This window comes from Equus asinus, chromosome 2 (assembly GCF_041296235.1).
Source record: "Equus asinus isolate D_3611 breed Donkey chromosome 2, EquAss-T2T_v2, whole genome shotgun sequence".
In the NCBI taxonomy this organism is placed as follows: Eukaryota; Metazoa; Chordata; class Mammalia; order Perissodactyla; family Equidae; genus Equus; species Equus asinus.
Window position 1 is genome coordinate 167,893,688 of NC_091791.1, and position 23,208 is coordinate 167,916,895.

At 36.4% G+C, this 23,208-nt stretch overlaps 1 pseudogene; it reads left to right on the forward strand.

The window, feature by feature from the left end:
* The window catches only part of LOC139044534 (macrophage metalloelastase pseudogene), a 37,273-nt pseudogene extending 16,818 nt beyond the window's left edge, over positions 1-20,455 (forward strand).
* Positions 20,456-23,208: the final 2,753 nt, after the last annotated feature.

A 23,208-nucleotide genomic window follows, 5' to 3' on the forward strand; every position in this document is an offset into this window, starting at 1 on the left:
AAAACAGAAACATCTTATGATCATTTCTACAGATGTTGAAAAAAATTTTTGATAGAAACCAACTTGCATTCTTAATTTTTTTTTAAAAAAAAAGAAAATCCTTAATAAAATGGGAAAATACAAATATCTTCTTAACATTACATATCTCCAATCTCCAAAGCCAGAATTATTCTCAAGGCAGAAAGACTAGAAGCTTTCCCATTAATGTCAGAAAAAACACAAAAACTTTCACTATCATCTGCACTCTGAGGTGCAAATATTGAAAAGAAATGAGGAAGAAATTAACCAAAAAGAGATGAAATTTATACAATTTTTACTGGGAACCGCCAAAAAATTATTTGAAAAACTATTGCAACTGATAAATTAAGTTAGCTGAGTACAAAAATAATATGCAAAAATCAATCATCTTCTTATTGGTGAGAAATAGGTTGCAGATAATGGAAATCACTCAAGTTGGTATAAGCAGAGGGTGATTTTTTGTGGTTTACAAAGTCAGTGGCAGAGCTGGAAGAACAGGGCCTGGGGAGAACTTGCAGGAACTTAGTCAGAGCGCCTCTGCTGTGATCTGGCCCACTGCCATTTCTGCTGCAGGAAGCTGCTGAGCCAGGAAGAGGCTGACCCCAGAATCACACTGTCTGCCAGGAGCTATGTTGGAACATGCCTATCTCAAGCCTTGCCACTCTCCTCACACAACACAGTTCCAGATTCAGTTTCCTGCATGTACAAAAATCTAAATTTCATCCAGAATATTAGTTATTATGTAGTCTTAGAAATGCAGTTTGTAGCTATAGAAATTCAGCTCTAATGAAAAGACACTAAACATAATCTCCTTGGACCTAAAAACACTTTTAAATTCAGATGCTGTATTATAAATGCCTTGTTCTGTTCTGATAAGAAATTTAATTTTATAAGCTTTCAAATTAAACACAGCTGGTTAATGAACCAGGGTGAAGGATTTAAATGAGAATAAATTTAAATGTGTTCTCAAATAGAAGTGACAGATTTCTCTCTTGTTTTCCTGCTATTCAATCTAAAAATAAATAAGTAAACGTAATTCATTCTGTTAAATTATTACTGTTATTTCATTACTCATTTTAAATGAATACCTTAAAGTTTGTTAAGAATAGTGAACTGGGTTTAGTTAAATATGAGAAGTCATGAGGCACAGCTAAGTGAAGAAGATAATTATAGTTCATGAATGATATTTGTGAATCACTTCCAGTAAATTTGATCTTCCAGTGAAGTCCCTAAAGATTCCTGCTTGGAGTTCAGATGTGGTTCTTTAGAAGCTATAAACAGCCCAAAGGGCTTTTAATTGTTAAGCTGGGTACCAGAATTCATTGACTCTTTTCTGCAAAGTTTAGAAGAATCTTGATAGGATAACCAAATAGTTGATGAATATTCTCTTTGTAATTGCAGCTACTAAATAAAGAAGGTATGAAAGAATTAGAATACAACCATTATGAAATATTCTTGCCACAAAAATCAAACCTGAATGTGAGTAAGCCTCTACATGGAACACCCAGTGCTCAGGGAATACAGAGGGGCAGAGGAACAGGTTGCACAGCATCACAAGCATGCAAACAGTAAGCAGAGACGGTGGGCATGCTGCAGGACAAACGACCTGGTTCACGCAACAAATACATTGTAAGGGAAAAGGAGAGAGATGGACAGAGTGAGGCTCTAGATTTTAAAAGTCTTAGGAGAACACCAACAAGTTTCAAAGTATGGTACATGTTGGGATCTTGATCCAAACAAACTGTTGAAAGTTTTTTCAAGATAATCATGGAAATATGGATATGGAATATGAAAGCCTATTTAATATATTAAGCTTATCATGCTATATTAGATTATATGTATTATTATCACATATTAATATAGGTTATTAATATAAATATTAAGAAATTATTGTTAAATTTCGGATGTCATAATAGTGTTGTGGTTGTGATTTTTGAAAAAAAGTTCTTAGCTTTTAGAGATACACACTGAATATTTATAGATGGAATTATATGATGTCTGGTATACACATCAAAATAATCCAGTGGGGGAGAACATATGGATGAAACAAGTTTAGTCAAAAATTTATCATTTTTGAAGATTGGCAATGAGTACATGGGCAATCATCAGACTATTTTCTCTACTTTTACATATGATGGAAATTTTCCATTGTATAAGATTTCACAACAAAAACAAGCTTAAGTTGAAAATAAAAGATTACTAATAGTTTCTAAACACAAACACAATATGCAATTTTGTTTGTTCTTCAAGAATATATATGTTTGAAAGTTTCAGGACTTATGCTATCTGATTTCAAGACTTACTATAAAGCAACAGTAATCAAGACGGTTTGCCATTGGCATAAAGAGAGACACATAATTCAATAGAACAGGGTGGAGAGTCTAGAAATACATCACATTTATATGGCCCATTGATTTTTCACAAAGATGCAAAGGTAATTGAATGTGGGAAAATAGTCTTTTTAACAGTGTTGCAACAATTAGATATTAGTGTTTTTAAAAAATGATCCTCAACCATTACCTCACACCATACATAAATACTAACAACTTAAACTGGATCATAGATCTAAACATAAAATCTTAAACCATCACATTTATGCCAGAAAATGTAGAAGAAAATATTTATGAGCTTAGGTTAGGCAGATTTCTTGGATAGAACCTAGAAAGTATGAACCATAAAAGAAAAAATTGATAAATTTGACTTTGTCAAAATTTAAAACTCCTGCTTTTTCAGAATATATGAAGAGCTCTTACAGCTAAATAATAAAAAGACAAATAACTCAATATTAAAAATGGCCAAATAATCTGGATATACTTTTCACATACAAAGAAATACAGATGGCAAATAAGTCATCAAGGAAATGCAAATTAAAACCACAATGAGATATCACTGCTACTCACTAGAACAGCTAAAATGAAAAAGGCAGATAATACCAAGTGTTGATGAAGATGTGGAAAACTAGAAATATCATACATTGCGGATGGGAGTGTAAACTGGTACAACCACTCAGGAAAACAATTTGTCAGTTTCCTATAAAGTTAAGCAAACACTTACCATATAATCCAGCAATTCCAATCCTAGGTATTACCCAAGAGAAATAAAACAAATGTCTACCAACAGACTTGTACATACATGAATGTTCATGGCCATTTTATCCATCATAGCCAAAAACTAGAAACAACCCAAATTTCCATCAACAGGTGAATGGATGCACAAATTGTGATATGTACATACAATAAAATACTATTCAACAATAAAAAGGAATGAGCTGCTGATATTCACAACATAGATGCATTTCAAAAGCATTATGGTGAGCAAAAGAAATAGACACGGAAGAGTACATGTTCTGTGATTCTATTTATATCATATCCTAGAACAGGCAAAAGTAGTCCACAGGAATGAAAAGCAGATTAGTGGTTGCCTGGGCTCAGGGATGGACAGGTGTGGGGTGGAAGTGGGAGTGGGGAGAATGAGAGGGAGAAGAGGTGAGATTGATGCAAAGGGGCATGAGAGAACTTTCTGGAGTGACAGAAATATTCTATATATTGATTATGATGATGGTTACATTTGTCAAAACTTATCCAACTGTATAGTTAAAATGGATGGACTTTATTGCATGTAAATCATATCTCAGTAAAGTTTATTAAATAAAAAGAATATGTATGTTTATATAAGCATTGAGTATTTCCAGAGTATACGCAAAACATTGCTAACTGTGGAAGCCTCTGGAGAGGAGAATTGGGTGTCTAAGGGACAAACATGGCAGGAAGATTTACTTTTCATGCTAATCACTTTGGTAGGCAAACAAATAAATAAATGAATGAGAATAGGCAATTCAAAGAAACAGAAAAGCAAAGTACCAATTAGTGTATGAAAAGATGCTCAAACTGACCAGTAATCCAGGAAATACATATTGAAACAGAAGATGCATTTTTTCCTATTAGAACAGCAAGATTTAAAATTGTACTCCCCAACAGAGTATATCCAGTGCCCTCAAGGGTTGGATGAAATGGTTATTTTCATACTCTTTTGGAGAGTACATTTGATACAACAGTTTAAGAACGGGTTGTGGTACGTCTATACAAATCCAAAATATAATTAGATACTCCTTGACTCAACAATTTAATTTAGAGAAATTTATATTACAGATTATCTTGCACATATTTACAAGATGTTCATGTAAAAAGGTGCTGTTCCACATTATTTGCTATGGTAAAGAATAGAAAAAATAATGTCATCAGTAAGGAACTTGTTAAATAAATTATGATATATACATATAGATATAGATCAATGGAATAGTATGTAGCTGTTAAAAGAATGATGTAGATCTTTGTTATTTATATGTAACAATCACAGAACAACATTCATAATATGGTACCAATGACATAAAATGCTTGTCTCAGAATACCTCTGAAAGTAGTCACAGAAATTGTTAACAGCTGTTTCCTGGGTGACCAGTGTCAGGAATAATAGATGTGCTTACTTTTCACTGCTTACCCTTTAATACTGCTTGGATGTTTTATAGTACATGTATGTTACTTTTAAAAATGAAAAAGAGGGGCCGGCCGGTGGCCCAGTGGTTAAGTTGGCACATTCCACTTCTCGGCGGCCCGGGTTTCGCCTGTTCGGGTCCCGGGTGCGGACATGGCACCACTTGGCTCACCATGCTGTGGTAGGCATCCCACATATAAAGTAGAGGAAGATGGGCACGATGTTAGCTCAGGGCCAGGCTTCCTCAGCAAAAAAGAGGAGGACTGGCAGTAGCTAGCTCAGGGCTAATCTTCCTCAAAAAAAAAAAAAATGGAAAAGAATAAAATGTATATAACTTTGATCCAATAGTTCCACTTCTAGAACCTTTCTTACAGAAATATCTTCATATGTACTCAAAGATAGATGTATGTTACAACATTATAGTTAATGGTTTCATTAAAAATGGAAATGGGAGGCTGGCCCTGTGGCTGTGTGGTTAAAGTTCCCTGCACTCTGCTTCAGTGGGCTGGGTTCACAGGTTCGGATCCCAGGCGCAGAGCCACTCCACACATCAGCCATGCTGTGGAGGCATCCCACATACACAAAATAGAGGAATATTGGCACAGATGTTAGCTCAGGGCTAATCTTCCTCAAGCCAAAAAAAAAAAAAAGGAGGGGAAGATTGTAAATAGATGTTAGCTGAGGGTGAAGGTTCCTCACCCAAAAAAAAGGAAACAGCCAACATATCCATTGAATGGATTTGGATAAACCATGTTACATCTTCCTATGAAATACTATGCAACCATTAAAAAGAATGAGTTAGATGAATATATATTCACATAGAAAGGCTTTTAGAGTTGGGAATGGAGGTGGTATTCAAGTAAAACTATACCTTTATCAATAAGATAAAGGTTTTATCAGCCAGAATAGATTCATTTATCATTTTATGTGATAATTGTTTAGTTAAAAAGAAACATTTATGATGTTAAAAAATAAAGTATATATATATACATACACACATATGTATGTAAACTGCTGATTGAAAATATCAGTTGCCAAATGTGGGTAATATGATCCTATTTATATTTAAAGAAACTGTATTTTGGAATTAAAATATGAAAGTCACCTATGTTAAGAGAAATGTGTCAAGAGAGAAAAAGATAAAGTCCATGTGGCACAACGTTAACATATGGGGAATCTGTGTGAAGGATAAGTGAGAATTCTTTGTACTAGCCTTACAACTTGTCTGTAAATCTGAAGTTATATCAAAAGAAAAAGCTGAAAGAAAATACAACTGTCTCATTTCCACCAGTCTCAACTAAAAGCAAAATAACCAAGACAGAAGGTAATTGTGTCTCTAGAGCCACAAAGTCCTTGTTTATACAAGGGAAGTTTATATCTCTGTATCTGCCAGGTGGAGAGCCAGCTATGCCATCACCAATTATTAAAAGACTTCATTTTCCCGTTTGATTGCAATACAACTTTTCATGTATATTAAATTATACATAATGGGATCAGTTTTGGATCCTCCATTTTATTCCACCAATCTACTCGCTATTTTTATGTTACTGTCATCCTGATTTGTTATGTAGCTTTGAAGTACCTTCTGATATGTGAGGTGACCACAACATTGCTAGTTTTTAATGTTTCTACACACAAAAAAATATTCCTTGTCTATTTTGAGGCATTTCTTCTTATATTTAAATGTCAAGTTTGCTCTATTCATATATACACACACACAGGTTAGTATTCTAATTATAATTACATTGGATTTACTTTTGAGAGAATCAACTTCTTTAATATTAAGATTTCCCAAGACATGGTATGTCCTTCCCTTTGACCAAGTTTTGTGTAAAATAATTTTCTTCTTAAAAACATTACTTTCCTTGTTTAAAATAAGCATTTTATAATTCTTATTACTATAATTCTTTTTGTGAATATATTATTTTCCCATTTGTTTATTCCGTATTAACTCAAGTGATATTTTACTACAATCTCTTGGGTTTTATACAATCATATTACCAGCCTGAAGAAATGTATTTGTCTCTTCTTTTCCAATGTCTTGACCAGCTGTTTCATTTTGTGTGACTGTATTTCCTAGAAAGCCTGCAAGATAGTATCAAATAACAATGTTGATAGCAAGTATCCTTATCTGGTTCCTAATTTTAATTGAAACCATGTTTCCATTAGCTTTACTGGTGTGTTGGTAATTGGTTTTTGTTATATTTAAGATGTCTGATTCTATCCCTATTTTTACAGAGTTTTTAAATTAAGAATGGCCACTAAATTTTATCAAATGACTTTTCAGCATCTGTTGATATGATCATATTACTTCTCGTTTAATTTGTTATTGTCAGAGATCATGTTGCTAGATTTCCTGATATCGAACATACTTGTGTTCCTGGAATAAATTTTTCTAGATCATGATTTATTATCCTTTTAATAAATGGTAGATTTTATTTACTAGCATTTAATTTAGGAATTTTCCTCCTATATTCTAAAGCAAGCTTGTTCTATCTCCTTTTCTTTTATTTTTAGGTTTTAGCTTAAAGTTATGTAAGCTTCACAAAATGAATCATGAAGATTTCCATCTTTTTCTATGACCTAGAATAGTTTAAATAACACTGAAATTATCTGGTCTTAAAATATTAGACAAAATATAGCCGTGACTCTATCTGGTTCTGCCTCCTTTTCAATATTAAATCTTTAATCACTTTTCCAAGCCTCAATATTTAGTTGGTCTATATTCAGTCTGCCACATCTTGATGTCTGTTACTCATCGCTTATATTGTGTAAGAAAAACATCTTTTAAAAAAAATGTTATAGATTTTTGCCACTGCATTCCATGTAAGCTCTTATAATTCTTTTAAATTCCCTTGAATCTGTAGCTACATCTCATTTCTGATTCGTAGTCTTGTATAAAGAGTTCTTACAAATTAAAACAAAATATTTTCTCCCAGGCAAATACTACAACAAAATACTATGGGCAATGATCAAGTATGAGTAACTTACAGAAAAAAGAAATACAAATGGTCAATAAACAAATTTAAAATATTTACTCTCACTGATTATACAATAAATGTCAATCAATGCTGCCCAGGGCTGGTGGGCAGAGTGGTTAAGTTCACGCACTCTGCTTCCAAGGTCCAGGGTTTGGCCAGTTGGGATTCTGGGTGCAGACATGGCACGGCTCATCAAGCCACGCTGAGGTGGTGTCCCACATAGCACAACCAGGACCTACAACTGGAATATACAACTATGTACTGGGGGGCTTTAGGGAGAAGAAGAAGGAAAAAACAGAGGAAGATTGGCAACAGATGTTAGCTCAGGTGCCAATCTTTAAAAATAAAAAATGCTGCCCAAACACACTCTGGTGTAGGAGAAACTACCTTCCCATAGCTGCCTGAATCCTAGGCAGACATACAAACAAAGGGCACTGGGAACAGTTGGAACAGTTGGAGCAGTTGGGTTGTTCCCTTTGCCTCCTCAAGGGAACAGAGAGGGTAATAGTTGAGGCTGTCGCCCTTACACTGAAGCTGGAGGCCTGTTCTCTATAGAAATGGATGATCTATGGATCACCTATGCATGATCCACTAGGGAGGATAGTGAGACCTGAGAGAAAAGCGGTATCCCTGTCCAGGTAACTGCTGAGTTCCAAACCAGAATAAAATGTTAAGACAAGAGAGAGGCAGTTCCAGCCAGAGGGTGAAATACGCTGAAGTCTATCACCACCAGGGTAAAGACATCTTCACTTTGACAAATGTAATGTGTGGATCACTGGCCTGCCTATTTCATACCCTCCCACCCTAGAGAGAAGTCTACCTCTCGACAAACCCAGCCAAGCTACAGAGCCAAAGGTTGGCCCCCTTATCTAAGGGACGGCCCTTTATGGAATCAAACCTAAACAACTTGGGAGAAAAACCTGCACCAGCTACCTTTATTTAACAAAGCCTTTATCTATAAATATAACTGGATATTCAAGTACCCCCAGATATTTGAATAAAAATCAATATCCTGAAGAAAGAGGCACAAAGATGAACAAAGAAGCAACTAACATGGAGAAATCTGAGATGATTAGGAAACCAAAAATTTTTTTAAATTTATGCAGTACTGCAAATGACTGAGTAGATATGGTACCCACAAAAGCATACAGTCTGTGAGGAAAAAGGAGTCATCAGAGAACAAAAATGTTCTTGGACTCTAAAAATACAAATGTCAAAAAATGGCATTGTACTGTCTGAATAATAAAATGAACATGAAGACTTAATTAGAAATCAGAATTAAATTTAATTTCCTATAATGAGGACTAGAAAGTAAATAATTCAAAAACACCAAAATAAATTTAAGATACAGGGAAGATGGGTCCGGAAGTCAAAGACCTGTTTAAAAGAAGTTCCAAACTGAGACCATGGCAGGAAAGAAATATTCTAAGAAATAGTTAAAGAAAATCTCCCAGAACTTCATGAGTCTTCATTTGGAAATGGACTAGGTAGAGGCAAAAATTAATGTTTAGAAGAGCCACGCTTAGACTTGATGTAATGAAATTTCAGAACTCCAAGAGTAGAGGAAATCCTGAAAGCTCCCAGAGGGGAGGTGGGAAACAGGTTACCAGAAGAAACAGGGATAAGGATGGCATCAAACTTCTCAACAACACTTAACGCTCAAAGACAATGGAGCAATATTTTTGAACTTTTGAGGGTGGGAAAAGGTTTGTGTATTTTTAATTATTTAATTTATTTCATTTATAAAGAATACTTTTACTTGGTGAAAGACAGAAACTACATAAAGAAGAATTCAGAGTCTCACTCTCCTCCTCCCCTATTTGCCCCCTTCCCCACTCGCCTGCCTCCAAGGTAATAACTATTTCTATTAGTTTTTTGTTTATCCTCCAAGTTGGAAAGTGGTTTCGAACTTAGATTTCTAAACGATCAAGCCAAATCAAGTCAAACAATCAATCAGATTTGGGCAAAATAAATGCATATGTGACACACAAGCGCTCAGAGTATGGAGTACCAATTGAGTTTCACTGAAATTAAATTCTAGAGAAGGATTCCAGTGAAACGAGAAGGGAACCAAGAAAGAGGACGTATGATACCAGTACATGACAGCAGCAGACTATGACCCGTAAGAAGTGAAAGAAGCTGAAATGGAGTTGAGATCCACAGGCAGATATACTATGAAACTAATGAAGACAAGCTTCAGGGCCCCTAGCTCATTTGAGACCTTTCCAAGGCCAAGGGAATGGGCCCTAACAGTGTGTATTTGCAATTTTGTATTTTTTCTCTTGAAGACAGCCCCCCAAATTGTATAAGATTCAAGACCTACAAAACTTTGATTCATCTTTGATTAGACCTTATCATTTGGAAGATTTTCCTTCAAGCAACAAAGTTTTAATGACGTGAATTACATTTCTTTCCTTGGGTGGGATCAAACTATAATAATATTTATCCAGTAATATGAGAAACAATGTTTATTGATTTTCCATCTCTAAAATTAACTTACAGACAAGACATGAAAATTTAATTGGAGTTATAGAGCAGAATAAAAATGTTATAAATCTTGGCAATACAAAATTACAATATAGCTAAAAATATTAGGACATAGGAGGAGAAATGGAAGGAATACCAATCTATTAATCTTTGATAATTGGATATTTAGGAACACTATATAAATTTGGCAATAAGAGTAGAAATTCAATTATATTGTATATTGTTAATTACATGAACAAAAAGTGACTAACTACAGTCTAGAGTTGGAGGAGTCAGGGAATTGGGAGTTACTGTAAAAGCAATAAATTCCTCATCCTTCAAAATATAGCTACAGACACTATTGAAGGATGATAAACCAAGGATGAGGCAGAAATGTTAATAAAGGCAGAAATGTTAATTAAAGATTTAATGAACTAAAGAATATTAATTAAAGATAAAATAATACCCATGAGAACAATCCCAGTCAGAAAGTATTATCAGATACTTGTGATGAATTGAACTAGGGGAAGACGAAAGACTTTTCATTTTATAACCATCTATAACGTGTGAATTTTTTTTTTTTTTGAGGAAGATTAGCCCTGAGCTAACATCCGCCAATCCTCCTCTTTTTGCTGAGGAAGACTGGCCCTGAGCTAACATCCATGCCCATCTTCCTCCACTTTATATGTGGGACACCTACCACAGCATGGCTTACCAAGCGGTGCCATGCCTGCACCCAGGGATCCGAACCAGCAAACCCCGGGCCACCGAAGCCGAACGTGCGAACTTAACTGTTGCGTCACTGGGCGGGCCCTTGAATTTTTTTTTATTTGTGTACTACTTCTATAATTTTTTAAACAATTTTTTTAAATATGCGTACAAGGATATTCTTTATAATGTTGTTTATAATTGTGGGAACTGGAAACAATCTAAATACCTGCAGAGAGACAAATAGGAGACTGATTAAAACAATTTAAATTGGTTTTCTGTATTTACTGACATGGAAATATCCCCACACTATATCGTTTTTTTTATTTTAAAAAATGCATATGCTAAATAACCTGTACATCATGATCTATTTTTTAAAAATCTGTGGTGTATATGAATATATGTATGCAAAAGACACAATTCTAAAATGTGAATAATTATTGCATCCAGGTGATAAAAATGCAAGTGATTTTTATTTTTCTCTTTTTGCTTGGATTTTCTAAAATCTATGAGGAACATAAATTATTTTGTAGTAAAAATATTGTTTTAAATACATTTTTCCTTAATTCATTCCACACTTCTCCTGATTGGAGCAAGGTCACAAGATTCTATTTGTAATTCTTGGCACAACTGAATATTTATTTGAGTCAAAATCTGTTTGACATCACCCTCAAATCAAAGTGTTCAGGTACAAAGACGTCCTTCAACCCACAATGATAAGAAGAAGACAATTTCAAAGCTAAGGGCAGATAAAAAGAACATCATTTGCCCGGTAAACTAGTGCAGCTGTGACATCGATTTCTGCGCCAAGAAGAGGAGATTCTAAATCATCACGACTGACAACAAAGCGCAAGCTGAGTTTGTCAGAGGCAGGCTCATTGTCTGGGATGCTCATTTCAAATCACTTTGGGAAGGCAGAGTTACCGCTGCTAAATTTCACCACGTCTGAAAACCTGTGACTTTTCCAATCTTCAAGAACAGGAAGAACAGTGCTGCAAACCTTGTAAGGACGTTTCCATTGACTTCATCATTACAACCGATTTAATGGTGAAGGAACAAAGGCAGAGGCAATAGGGGCCAACGCTCCAGTGTGAGTTCCAATCCAAAGTATTTCCATTATCTGGAAGCAAGCAAGAGGCCACAGGGCATTTTCCCCTGATTTGGGGACATTTTAGTTCCACGCTAAACGCTGCTTTGTACTTTAGAATTTTTAAAGTGACAGGAAGATACTTCAAAGGTAACGACAATACACTTCCATCCAATTCCACTTGTACTTTTTGCCTTGACCTGTCTAATCTTAATCAGATTTATCTGAGAACCAGAAATAATTCAGAAAATCAAAATCGTGTTTACTTCAAACTGAAAAATTCTCCAAAGGGCAGTGTTGGAGTAATAATAATGGTAACATTTATTGAACTTTTCCAATGTCTCAGGTGCTATATTAAGTACTGATTAAGTACTTACATGTTGATTAAGTACTTAATCAGTACTCAAGCACTTAATTAAATTAAGCAATTAAGTTAGTACTTACGTGCTGATTAAGTACTATATAAAATACTTTTCTCCTCTGACACTCACAAAATCTTATGAAATAGGCAATAATATTATCTACATGTGGCAGACTATATTTTATAAATATGGCCACAACCTTGTCTCCCATCCCAAATGCTTTTCTCCAATGTGACCTTGCCAATCCTCCCATCAATAGGTTGGGCCTAGGTTCCCTCCCTTTGAACTGGGGCAGGCTTTGACCAATTGAATGTGGCAGAATATTATATAATTTCGAAGGCTAGATCAGAAAAGACCTTGCAAGTTTCACCAGACTCTCTTAGGATGTTTGTTCTGGGGGAAGTTCCAACACCACTTAAAAAGTCCTGTTACAGACTGCCGCTGCATGAGACCGTCTAAGTGAGAATTTCCCAGCAAGCCTTTCTGAAGTCCTGACCCATGTTTCATACCACAAAGTTTAGAGCGGTTTGCTACCCAGTAACTGTAACCAGGGCACCCCATTTTGCAAATGAGGAAACCGAAGCTTAAAGAATGATTGACTCCAGCTCTTAACCATCGTTTTATCCTGCTGCCAAATGTTGGGATAGTAAGTTTTGCACCACATAGAAGATATCCTTTTCAAGTCGCAAGTTCATTTCAACATATCCATCAGCAGAACACACTGTGGAAGAAAAACTGTGACTTCATTGAAGTGAAAACAATTTATTTAACCGAATTTTGTGATTGAGCAGTTTTCTCTGTTTCCATCTATTGATCTGTTAACTACAATGTTGAAAACCTCTTACACATTACTTATGATATTACAGCAAGGTAGAGCGTCCCAACCTACTACATGCAAGTGTCCTAATAAGACATAGTCCCAGGAGATGACTTAACATCTTTCTCTAAAATTACTTCTAGCAGGCTCTGTTGACATTTCAGAGGTCTTTTCTTTCAGAATTTTCTCAAAGTATGAACTGTAAGACTAATGTCTTATAGAATTTTAGAGATAAACATAAAACAGGTTTTATACAACTTGGTTTGAAGAATAGAATTTACTCAAAACATTATTGAGAAGTAAGAGTGAAATTCTAAGTTTTTGAGGAATTTAAAATGCTTGTATGAAAGACCTATCTAACAAGAGAATTTATAGTAAAGTCACCCTTGTAAGAGCTGAATCTTTGAAGAACTTTATGACACAGTTCAATTTTATACTCCTGAGAAGATATCTCTGTAGCAGGCATCTAACTGTGGGCTCCTCAAAGGGTCCTGCAGCACAGATCTGACTCTGCTTTACCTCTTCCACCCTCCCTCAGTCCCCACCAAAGTCCATCCTTCTCATGGTCTCTTGGTCTCATGGTCTCATGGTCTCTGTGGTCCATCATCACAATAGCAGACACTAGAGGTGTTTGCCAGTTCACAATCCATCCTCCATTCTATGGGCTGCTGTGACCATGTTTTTACTTTATGCCTTTTGACCTCCTTTCCCTGGTTAATCCAACCAGGACAGACAACGGACTCTTCTGAGAATTTGGAGTTAGGACATTGATTCTAGTTACTCTGTGCTGTTCATTTTATTAGTTGGAATGAACACTCAGGGAATGTGGCTGCCATAATCGGGCAGCCATGTTTGCTGAGATGCAGCCAAAGCAGTAAAAGGCAATTCACAGAGGAAAGAATAAAGTGGATGCAGAGACAGTTGACCAAGAAATCAAAGGAAGAGAGAGAGAGAGAGAGAAAGACAGAGAGAGATGGAGAGACAGAGAAAAAGGCAAAAAGGCAGATAGGTTTTCTATTTCCCTAGAGTTCATTTTTTGGGCCTTTTGTGAAACCACCTCTGGAATCCAGGAGATAGTCTGGTACCCTGTGGTAGCCAGCCTCCAGACGGCCCCCAATGATTCTTGCCTCTAGTATTCATGCCATTGTGCACTTCCCTACCACACTGAATAGGGCTGGCCCATGTAACCAATAGAATATGATGATGGGTAACTTTCGAGGCTAGGTCATAAAAGTCATTACAACTTCCAACTTGCTCTCTTTTGGACTACTCACTCTGAATGAAGCCCACATGTAGAGTAACGGAGGCTTCTTGACAACATTCAACACTATCTTGCTAGGTAGGTGAGTAAGCCATCTTGGAAGCGCATCCTCTATCCCCAGTCAAGCTTCCAGATGATGGTAGCCATAGCCAACATCTTGACTGCAACCTCACAAAACACCCTGAGCCAGAACCACCCAGTTAAGCCACTCCTGAATCTCTGACCCACAGAAACTCTGAGATGTGTTTATTGTTTTAAGGCACTAAGTTTTGGGTTATTTATTATGCAGCAATAGGTAACTAGTATATACTCTTTGAATAACTTCTTTTGGCTTAGAGTAGTTTGTAATAGATTATTGTTAGTTGTGTAATAGGATGTCCAGTGGAATTTTTCCTATTGTCTTAGAATTGTGAAAAAAAGCTGACTAAAACATGCCCTAAGTACCCCATATTCTAAATTCAAGAAGGCAACAACAGTTGGGGCCCCGTCAGATTTCTCCTGGGGCTTACTGGAAGGCACTGGGGCAGACAAGTCTCACCACTGACTATCACCCCATCCACATCCACATGCACACATACATAGATCTAAATAGAAAAGTACTGAGAAGAGAGCAGATTTTAGGTCTTTAAGGAAGGGTATTAGCTCTCCCTGAAACCATAAGAGATACCTTAAAAAAGGCAATTTATTCCTTTTCTCCACCCCCACCCACCCCACTATGCCCCAGTTCTGCTTGTGCAGTAAATTTACTTATCTGCTCTGTGTTAAAGGGAAATGAGATTTGGAGAGAGATGGCAAGGCTTGGGGGGCGTGCAGCCATGGGGCATCCTGCACACGTACTGTTTGATGAGCAAGGATGTGTTTCTCATGGTTCAAGTATACAAAGAAGGTAGTGGGATCCCGCCCAGAAGAAAGGTAACTAGCAAAGGGGACTCAACAGCAAGAGACCATGAGAAGGATGGACTTTGATGGGGACTGAGGGAGGGTGGAAGAGGTAAAGCAGAGTCAGATCTGTGCTGCAGGACCCTTTGAGGAGTCCGCAATGAGATGCCTGCCACATAGAGCCCTTCAACAGCTAGTCAGCCTTGGCTAGAGGAGCAAAGATAATCCACAGAGAAAGGACTGCAATCCCTCTGGTTAAACAAGTGATTTCTCTCTCTTCTCTGCTTCCCCTAGAAGGATCTAGCTTCTAGAAGAATGAAGAAGGAGGGGTGTTTGAAGCCAGGACTGCTTTTCCTCACCCTCTACTCTAAATTCATCAATGCTAGAGCCAAAAACAGGCTGATCCTTTGCGAGTAAAAAACTCAGAATTGAGTTTGAGATTAAAGGGTTAAACTGGTGAGCATTTAAAACTAAGCAAGACTCAGTCTTAAACACCAAATTTGAGAACTAAAAGTGACTGGAAACATATAGACTCTGGATGAGATATTATAGAGCCTGTGACCTATTAGAAAAGAGGAGTTATACATATCTCAATTGGGAAGCAGTTATTGGAAAAAATAAAACTGTCCCATGATTTTATCCCTGTTAATTGGGACTCCTCAACAAACCCACCATATTTAAAAAAAAGAAAAGAAAAGAACCTCAATCAAGAAACCTAATGTTCTGGAAAAAATTCAACACAGTGGACAGTATTACCAAAAGAGATTTCTCCTCATGCCAGAGGAGTAAAATTTCCTCAGATATGACAAGATTTCAAGGACCGGAAAATACTCTATGACCATAGACTCACAGTGTGATGTCATTATGTATGGATCTTTCCAGGGAAGACCACCACCTGAACAGGAGGGCAGAAAACGTGAAAGAGCATCAGTGCTCAGTTCCTAGACCTTTCCTCTTCTTTATCTCCCACTAACTCTCTGGGTGAACTCATCCAGTCCCATGGCTTTAAAAATCACCTTTATACTGATGACTCTAAAATTTATGTCTCCAGACTCAATCTGTCCCCCTCAGCTCAGAATCACATATTCAGTTACCTACTCAGTATCTTCTCTTGAGTGACCATTCCTCAAACAAAAAACAGCCAGACCACCTCCAAGAAGGCTCACAGTTGACAAGCCCAATTGCATGTTTAGACTATCCCACCGGCTTTATAGTTCCCTGGTATAGTTTTGCTTCCTAGTCTTCATGCCCTGGTATGGTCTCCTTTTATAATGAATGAGGCTGATCCATATAACCAATAGGATATCAAGGAAATGGTGGTGTATGTCTTTCAAAGATAGGTCATAAAAGTCTTTTCAGCTTCCAACTTACTTTTTCTTAGATCACTCACTCTGAAGGAAACCAACTACCACGTCCTAAGGACATTCAAGCAGCCCTATGGAGAGACCCACACAGCAAGGAATTGACGCCTCTAGCCAACAGCCAGGATGAACTTGCCGGAAATGAGAGAAGATCTTTCAGCTCGACAGACCTTCAGGTGACTGCAGCCCCTGCTGATACCTTGGCTGCAGCATCATGAGACAACCCTGAGCCAGAACCATTGAGAAATTATGTGAAACAACTAGCATCATGGTTTTAACTTGGCAAGTTTGGGGCAATTTGTCACCTACCATTAGATAACTAATGATATTTTGGCTTGATATTTTGGCTCATCGTCCTCTAATGATATTGTCTACTCTGTTAGGCAACGATATGGAGGAAGGCCTGAACCCCAGATTATGTCAGTCCCAACAAGCTCAGGATGGAGGTGGGAGAAACCTAGAGTGAAAAGCCCCAGGCATCTAAAAAGCTCTAGCACTTCCTTCTTGCTCCTTAAAGCATGTGTTCAAATCATAGAGTCCTCTTGACTCCAGTGATGAGCAGCTTTAAGGGGAGAGCTTCCTTTGAGAATTTAGAGTAGAAAAGGTAAAAGAGCCACTGCCTCAAGTTGATTAGTCTCCATCTGTTTTTCTCAGCTCCTCATAAGCACTGGGCTTCTGCACTATCCTGATTTTACTCTTGACGCCATCTGGACCAGTGTGCTGAGCCCACCAGAATAATTGTGAAGGAGAAGCAAAGAGCACAACTCAAGTATTTCTTTTCCTGTTTTAATCTCCCACAACCATGCCTGACTGCCTCCTGCTCTAGGCCAAAGCCACCACCACCAGCACACACATACACACACACACAGACTCATACCCAAACCTGTTCAAAATTGCCCTCACCCTTTATCCCCAGAAAGCCAGGAATTTCTTATGGCTTTTTCAAGTCTTGGTATTTTCCCTCTCTGATTCCTCTGTTATTGACCTTGAGGAAGGGAGGCTGCGGTTATATTACTTCAGCATCTTGGCAGGAATTGAACCAACCTAGAATTCTTTACCCAGACAAATTATCAATCCAGTGCCAGGGAAAGATATTTTCACACAAATTCTCAAAAAAAAAGTTACATTTCATGTGCCCTTTCTCAAGCAGCTATTGGACGATATGCTCCATCAAATGAAGTCAAGAAACATGAAGTCATGGGAGACAGAAATCAGATTTAGTGAACCCACAGAATAATGGTAAAGGGAGATCCTCAGGTGATGGTGATAGCTATAAACCAGATATAGAGGTATAGGCAATCTCTGGAGATTGAAACAGTTCATAAGGCTATGGGAGGGGCTTACTCAAGATGATGAAATTTATAAAATTTGACGTTTTATATTTGACAAATTATATAACTTGTCCTAGAAAATTGGACAACTAGCAAAGAGTTTAGGGTTGAATTACTGATAATACATAATGAACTAAGAAAATGAAAAAAAAATACAAGTATTAATTCCAGGGACAGCAAAAGAAAGTGCAGGAAATAAACTGTGAATAGCATTTGCATCAATAATGTAAACACCAAATATTAATTGAGCCAAAATTACAATATAAATATATTGGAAGTGCAAGGGAAGGGAAGGGTACATATGTGTGGTGGAGGCAGGGGAAGGAAAGAGTGAAACTCTCATCTTCCATGGTAGAAAGTCAACAGATAATGCCTAACTCTGAAAAACCAAGAAGTAGCAATATAAGCATATTATTTAGAGACATGAAGACAAATATTAAAAGAGTTTAAAGTGGTTACCACTAGGAAAGGTGAAACAAGGATTCATTGGAAGAAAGAGAGACTATTGCTTTTCATAATTAGTCTTGTAGGACCTTGTGATTCTTTTTAAAATGCATATATGTAATGTAGGTTAACAAATAAAGGAAAAGGAACAGAGTAAATTGGGTTAAACCTTTCAGGAGAAGTTTAGAATGAAGTTTCTTCTATTGATACTGGTCCAGCAGGTGGCTGCTTCTGGAGCTGTTCCCCTGACTAACAATACAAGCCCAAGTGAAAGCTATGTGGTATTTGCTCAAAGGTACTTGATAAGCTTTTATGGCCTCAAGATGGAGACAATTCCAATGACAAAAATGAAAGTCAATAGGAACTTCATGGAGAATAAAATTCAGGAAATGCAGCAATTCTTGAGACTAAAAGTGATGGGGCAACTGGACACATCTACTCTGGACATGATGCACAGACCTTGATGTGGAGTGCCTGATGTTTATAATTTCAGGATAATGCAAGGGAAGCCAGTATGGAAGAAACATTTTACCACCTACAGAATCAACAGTTACATTCTGGATATGAAGCCTGAGGATGTTGACTACGTCTCCAGAAAGCTTTTCAAGTATGGAGTGATGTGGCCCCCCTGAAATTCAGAAAGATTAATGTAGGCGAGGCTGACATTGATATAATTTGCACCTGGAGCTCATGGACACTGTAGTCCTTTTGATGATTGGAATGGAATCATAGCCCATGCTTTTGGACTTGGACCTGGTATTGGAGGAGATGCACATTTTGATGAGGCTAAAATCTGGACTGAAAGCTGTAAAGACACAACTTGTTCCTAGTTGCTGTTCATGAACTTGGTCATCCCTTGGGTCTTGGCTATTCCCATGATCCAAAGCCCATAATGTTCCCCCCCTACAGTTATATTGACCACAACACATTTCACCTCTTTGCTGATGACATACATGGCATTCAGTCTCTCTATGGAGCCCCATAAAATTACCAACCCTCATCAAATCCTGACAGTACAGACTCAGCTACCTGTGACCCGAATTTTAGTTTTGATCCTGTCACTATAGAGGGAGATGAAATTTTTTTCTTTAAAAACAAGTTCTTCTGGTGGAAGCTTTCTGAGAGTCCAGAGAACGGTGTTAGTTTAATTTCTTTCTTATGGCCAACCTTACCATCTGGCATTCAAGCCACTTATGAAATTGGAGCCAGAAATGATGTTTTTCTTTTTAAAGATGCTAAGTACTGGTTAGTCAGCAATTTAAGATCACAATCAAACTATCTCAAGAGCATACATTCTTTGGGCTTCCCCTACTCTGAAAAAAATTGATGGAGCTGTTTTTAACCCACTTCTCTATAAGACCTGCTTCTTTGTAGATAACCAATATTGGAGGTATGATGAGAAGAGACAATACATGGACTCCAATTATTCCAAATTTATTACCATGTGCTTCCCAGAAATTGGGCCTAAATTGATTCAATCTTCTATTATAACTGACAAGACTATTTCTTCCAGGGGTCTGAGATACTTGAATATGATGTCCTATCCCATTGTATCACCAAAAGGCTGAAAAGCAATATCAAGTTTGGTTCTTAGGAATGGTATAAATTAATGGTATTTGTCAATTCATTTCAGTTTATTAAGTATTTATTGCATACTTGCTGTGTGTCCAGTGTACCAGCATCTACAGCTATATGTATCATGTATATATACCAGCATGTATAGCTATATGTATCATAAAATAAGGTAAAATCTATAGGCCATAGATAAATGATTATATAGCTAGGTGATTCTACAAAATACATAAGACTTTTTTATTTTGAAAACCTTCATTTTTAAGTTTTACTTAACTCTACTGTTAAGTTTGAAAATAGATATCTTAAAAGGCCAGGAGAATATCTTGATTCCTAACATCCTTGAACTGAGAAATTGTAATAGCTTCTCTGGCTTAAATAAAGTTGAGAAATTATTATTTTGTATGACCATTAGATGTTTCAGCAAGAATATCATTTTAGGGGCTAGCCCCATGGCCTGGTGGTTAAGTTTGACTCATTCTGCTTCCGCAGCCCAGGTTCACAGGTTTGGATCCCAGGCACAGACCCACGCCACTTGTCAGCCATGCTGTGGCAGTGACCCACATACAAAGTAGAGGAAGACTGGCACTGATGTTAGCTCAAGGCTAATCTTCCTCAAGCAAAAAAAGAGGTAGATTAGCAACAGATGTTAGCTCAGGTCTAATTTTCCTCAGCAAAAAAAAAGGAATATCATTTTAATTCATTTGGAATAAAAATACGTTATACCTAGAACTTTAAAAGTGACAAAAATATGGGTACTACATAAGTACATTATATAATTATGGTGATAACGTAATTTTATTCTGTTGTCTGTGTTGACTTTTCTAATATCTTATGTAAAGTATATATGTTATTTTGCTCAAATAAAATCTTTGAAAAAGTTTATATATATATATATATAAACTTTTTAAAGAGAGACAACAGTTGATAAATTTCCAGATTTTATTTTTTTAACAGCACCCTGAATCCTAAGCAGTATAAATAAAAATAAATTCTCACTAGGCCTATGCCGGTAAAACTACAGGTCATTAAAGATACAAAGTCCCAGAGATAAAAGATAAAAGAACACCAATTTGACAGCAGAAATCTCAACAACTGAGAGGCCAAGACACAATGAAAATAAAGCTTCAAAGAACCAAGGGAAAATAACTGCCAACTTTTGCATCTGTATCTAGCAAAACACTCACCCAAGAGTGAATGTGAAATAAAGACATCTTCATACAAAGACTAAGAGTTTATCACTTTTAAATCCTTGCAGAAAGATCTGCTAAAGGATTTACTTCAGGAAGAAAGCTGAAGTTAGGCGTAAGGAAAGAGATGCAAGAAGTAATAATAAGCAAACGATTTGGTAAATATGTGAGTAAATCAAAACAAATGTTAACTATAAAAAGCAATCATTATTTTGACTAATCTGGTAGGTATTGTTTAAAACAAAACGACATGAAAGATTGAAGGGGCTATATAATAACATGGAAGATAGGGGAGGGGTCGATCTGTGTTAACGTTCTTGTATTGTTTAGAAGAAAGGAAAGATATTTATTAACTTAGGATTTTGTTAAGCCAAAAATGCATGCTAAAAGCTTAAGGTACCTACGAAAAGAACAGAAGCAAAATGTATAACTTCCAAATAGCAATGGAAAAATGAGGGTCAGAGATAAACAATAAAGAAAATTGCATCAATCCAATAGAAGACAAGAAAAGGGGGACAGAAAATATGGGAGAAAAAAAGGAAAAGCATGGTAAATATAAAGTACAAAACAATTTAGTAGAAATAGATTCCAATTCATAAATAATCACAATAAATAAAACATATTAAAACCCCTAGTTAAAAGATAGAGATCCCAAGATGGATACACATACAAAATAACTCAGCTATAAGCTTTTTAAGGAAACACACCTAATACACAGTAGCACAAAAAGTTTGATAAAATAAACGGATGGAAAAAGATATACCAGAAGAAAGCTGGTATTGCTATATTAATATCAGACTAAGCGGAATTTAAGGTAAAACATAAAAAAGGATTATGAAGAATAGGAGGGTTGTTACATAGGATAAAGGAAGGAAGATAAAATACTTGAACCTGCACACATCTATCCACATAGCCCTAAAAGATATAAAACAAAACATGACAGAACTACAAGGAGTAACTGATAAATCACAATCATAATAGATTTTAACACTTTTCTTTCAGAAACTGATGCAGTAGTCCCCCTTATCCACAGCTTCACTTTCCATGGTTTCAGTTACCCATGGTCAACTGCGGCTGAAAAATATTAAATGGAAAATTCCAGAAAAAAGCAGTTCATAAGTTCTAAATTGTACACCGTTCTGAGTAGTGTGATGAAATCTTGCCAGCCCACTGTCCCACCCAGAACACTGCATCACAATGCCTACAGCATTCACCTCACTTCATCTTATCACGTGGGCATTGTATCATCTCACATCATCACAAGAAGAAGGGTGAGTACAGTACAGTAAGGCATTTTGGGAGAGAGAAAGACCACACTCACATGATTTTTATTACACTATATTGCTATAATAACTATTTTTATTAATTATCGTTGTTAATCTCTCGTCATGCCTAATTTATAAATTAAACTTTATCATAGCTATGTATGTACAGGAAAAAACATACTATATATACAGTTGAGCACTATCTGAGGTTTCAGAAATCCACTGGGGGTCTTGGAATGTATTCTCCGTGGATAAGGCGGGACTACTGTCTATCAATCAGACAAAAGGTTTGTTGGGCTGTAAAAAAATTGAATACAATTAGCAAGCTTGGTCTCATGAATATAGAACCCTATGTCTAAAAATTAAAGAATATACATTCCTTTCAGCACAGATCATTTACAAAAATTGACCACTGACAGGATCACAAAGCAAGTCTCAACAAATATTGCTAAAACTCATCATAAAGAGAGTCTTGGAGAGGTGGGAAAAAGGGAGGGATGCGGATTTCCTCCTCTCCTTGGAAAGCCCACAGATGCTGTCCAGAGATGATGAGTTAAAAGACAGAGATTTATATCAATTGAAGATACAAGAGTAATAGAAGAACTGAAAGTAAAAATAACAAAATTGGGAGGAGATATTTGAGAAGGAAAGGAGTTACTGTAAGTGAGCAAAATTACTCACCTTTCATAAAAGGAAATAAATAGATGTTGCTTAACGTAGGTAAATCAAAAAACAGCAGTGTAAATATATTATTCTAGAGTTGTAGATGTAACCAACAGACAAATTTAAAACAAAAATGGATAATTTATTTAATAATAATTTAATTAATATAATAAATATTATTTAATAATAATAGTAATGACAGATGCACAAGTTACACATCAGAGATATTGTGGGAAAAATCAGAAGGGAAAGGAAGGAAGCTAATGCGTATTGAATACATATTACATATGAGGAAAATGAGGCTTAGAGAAT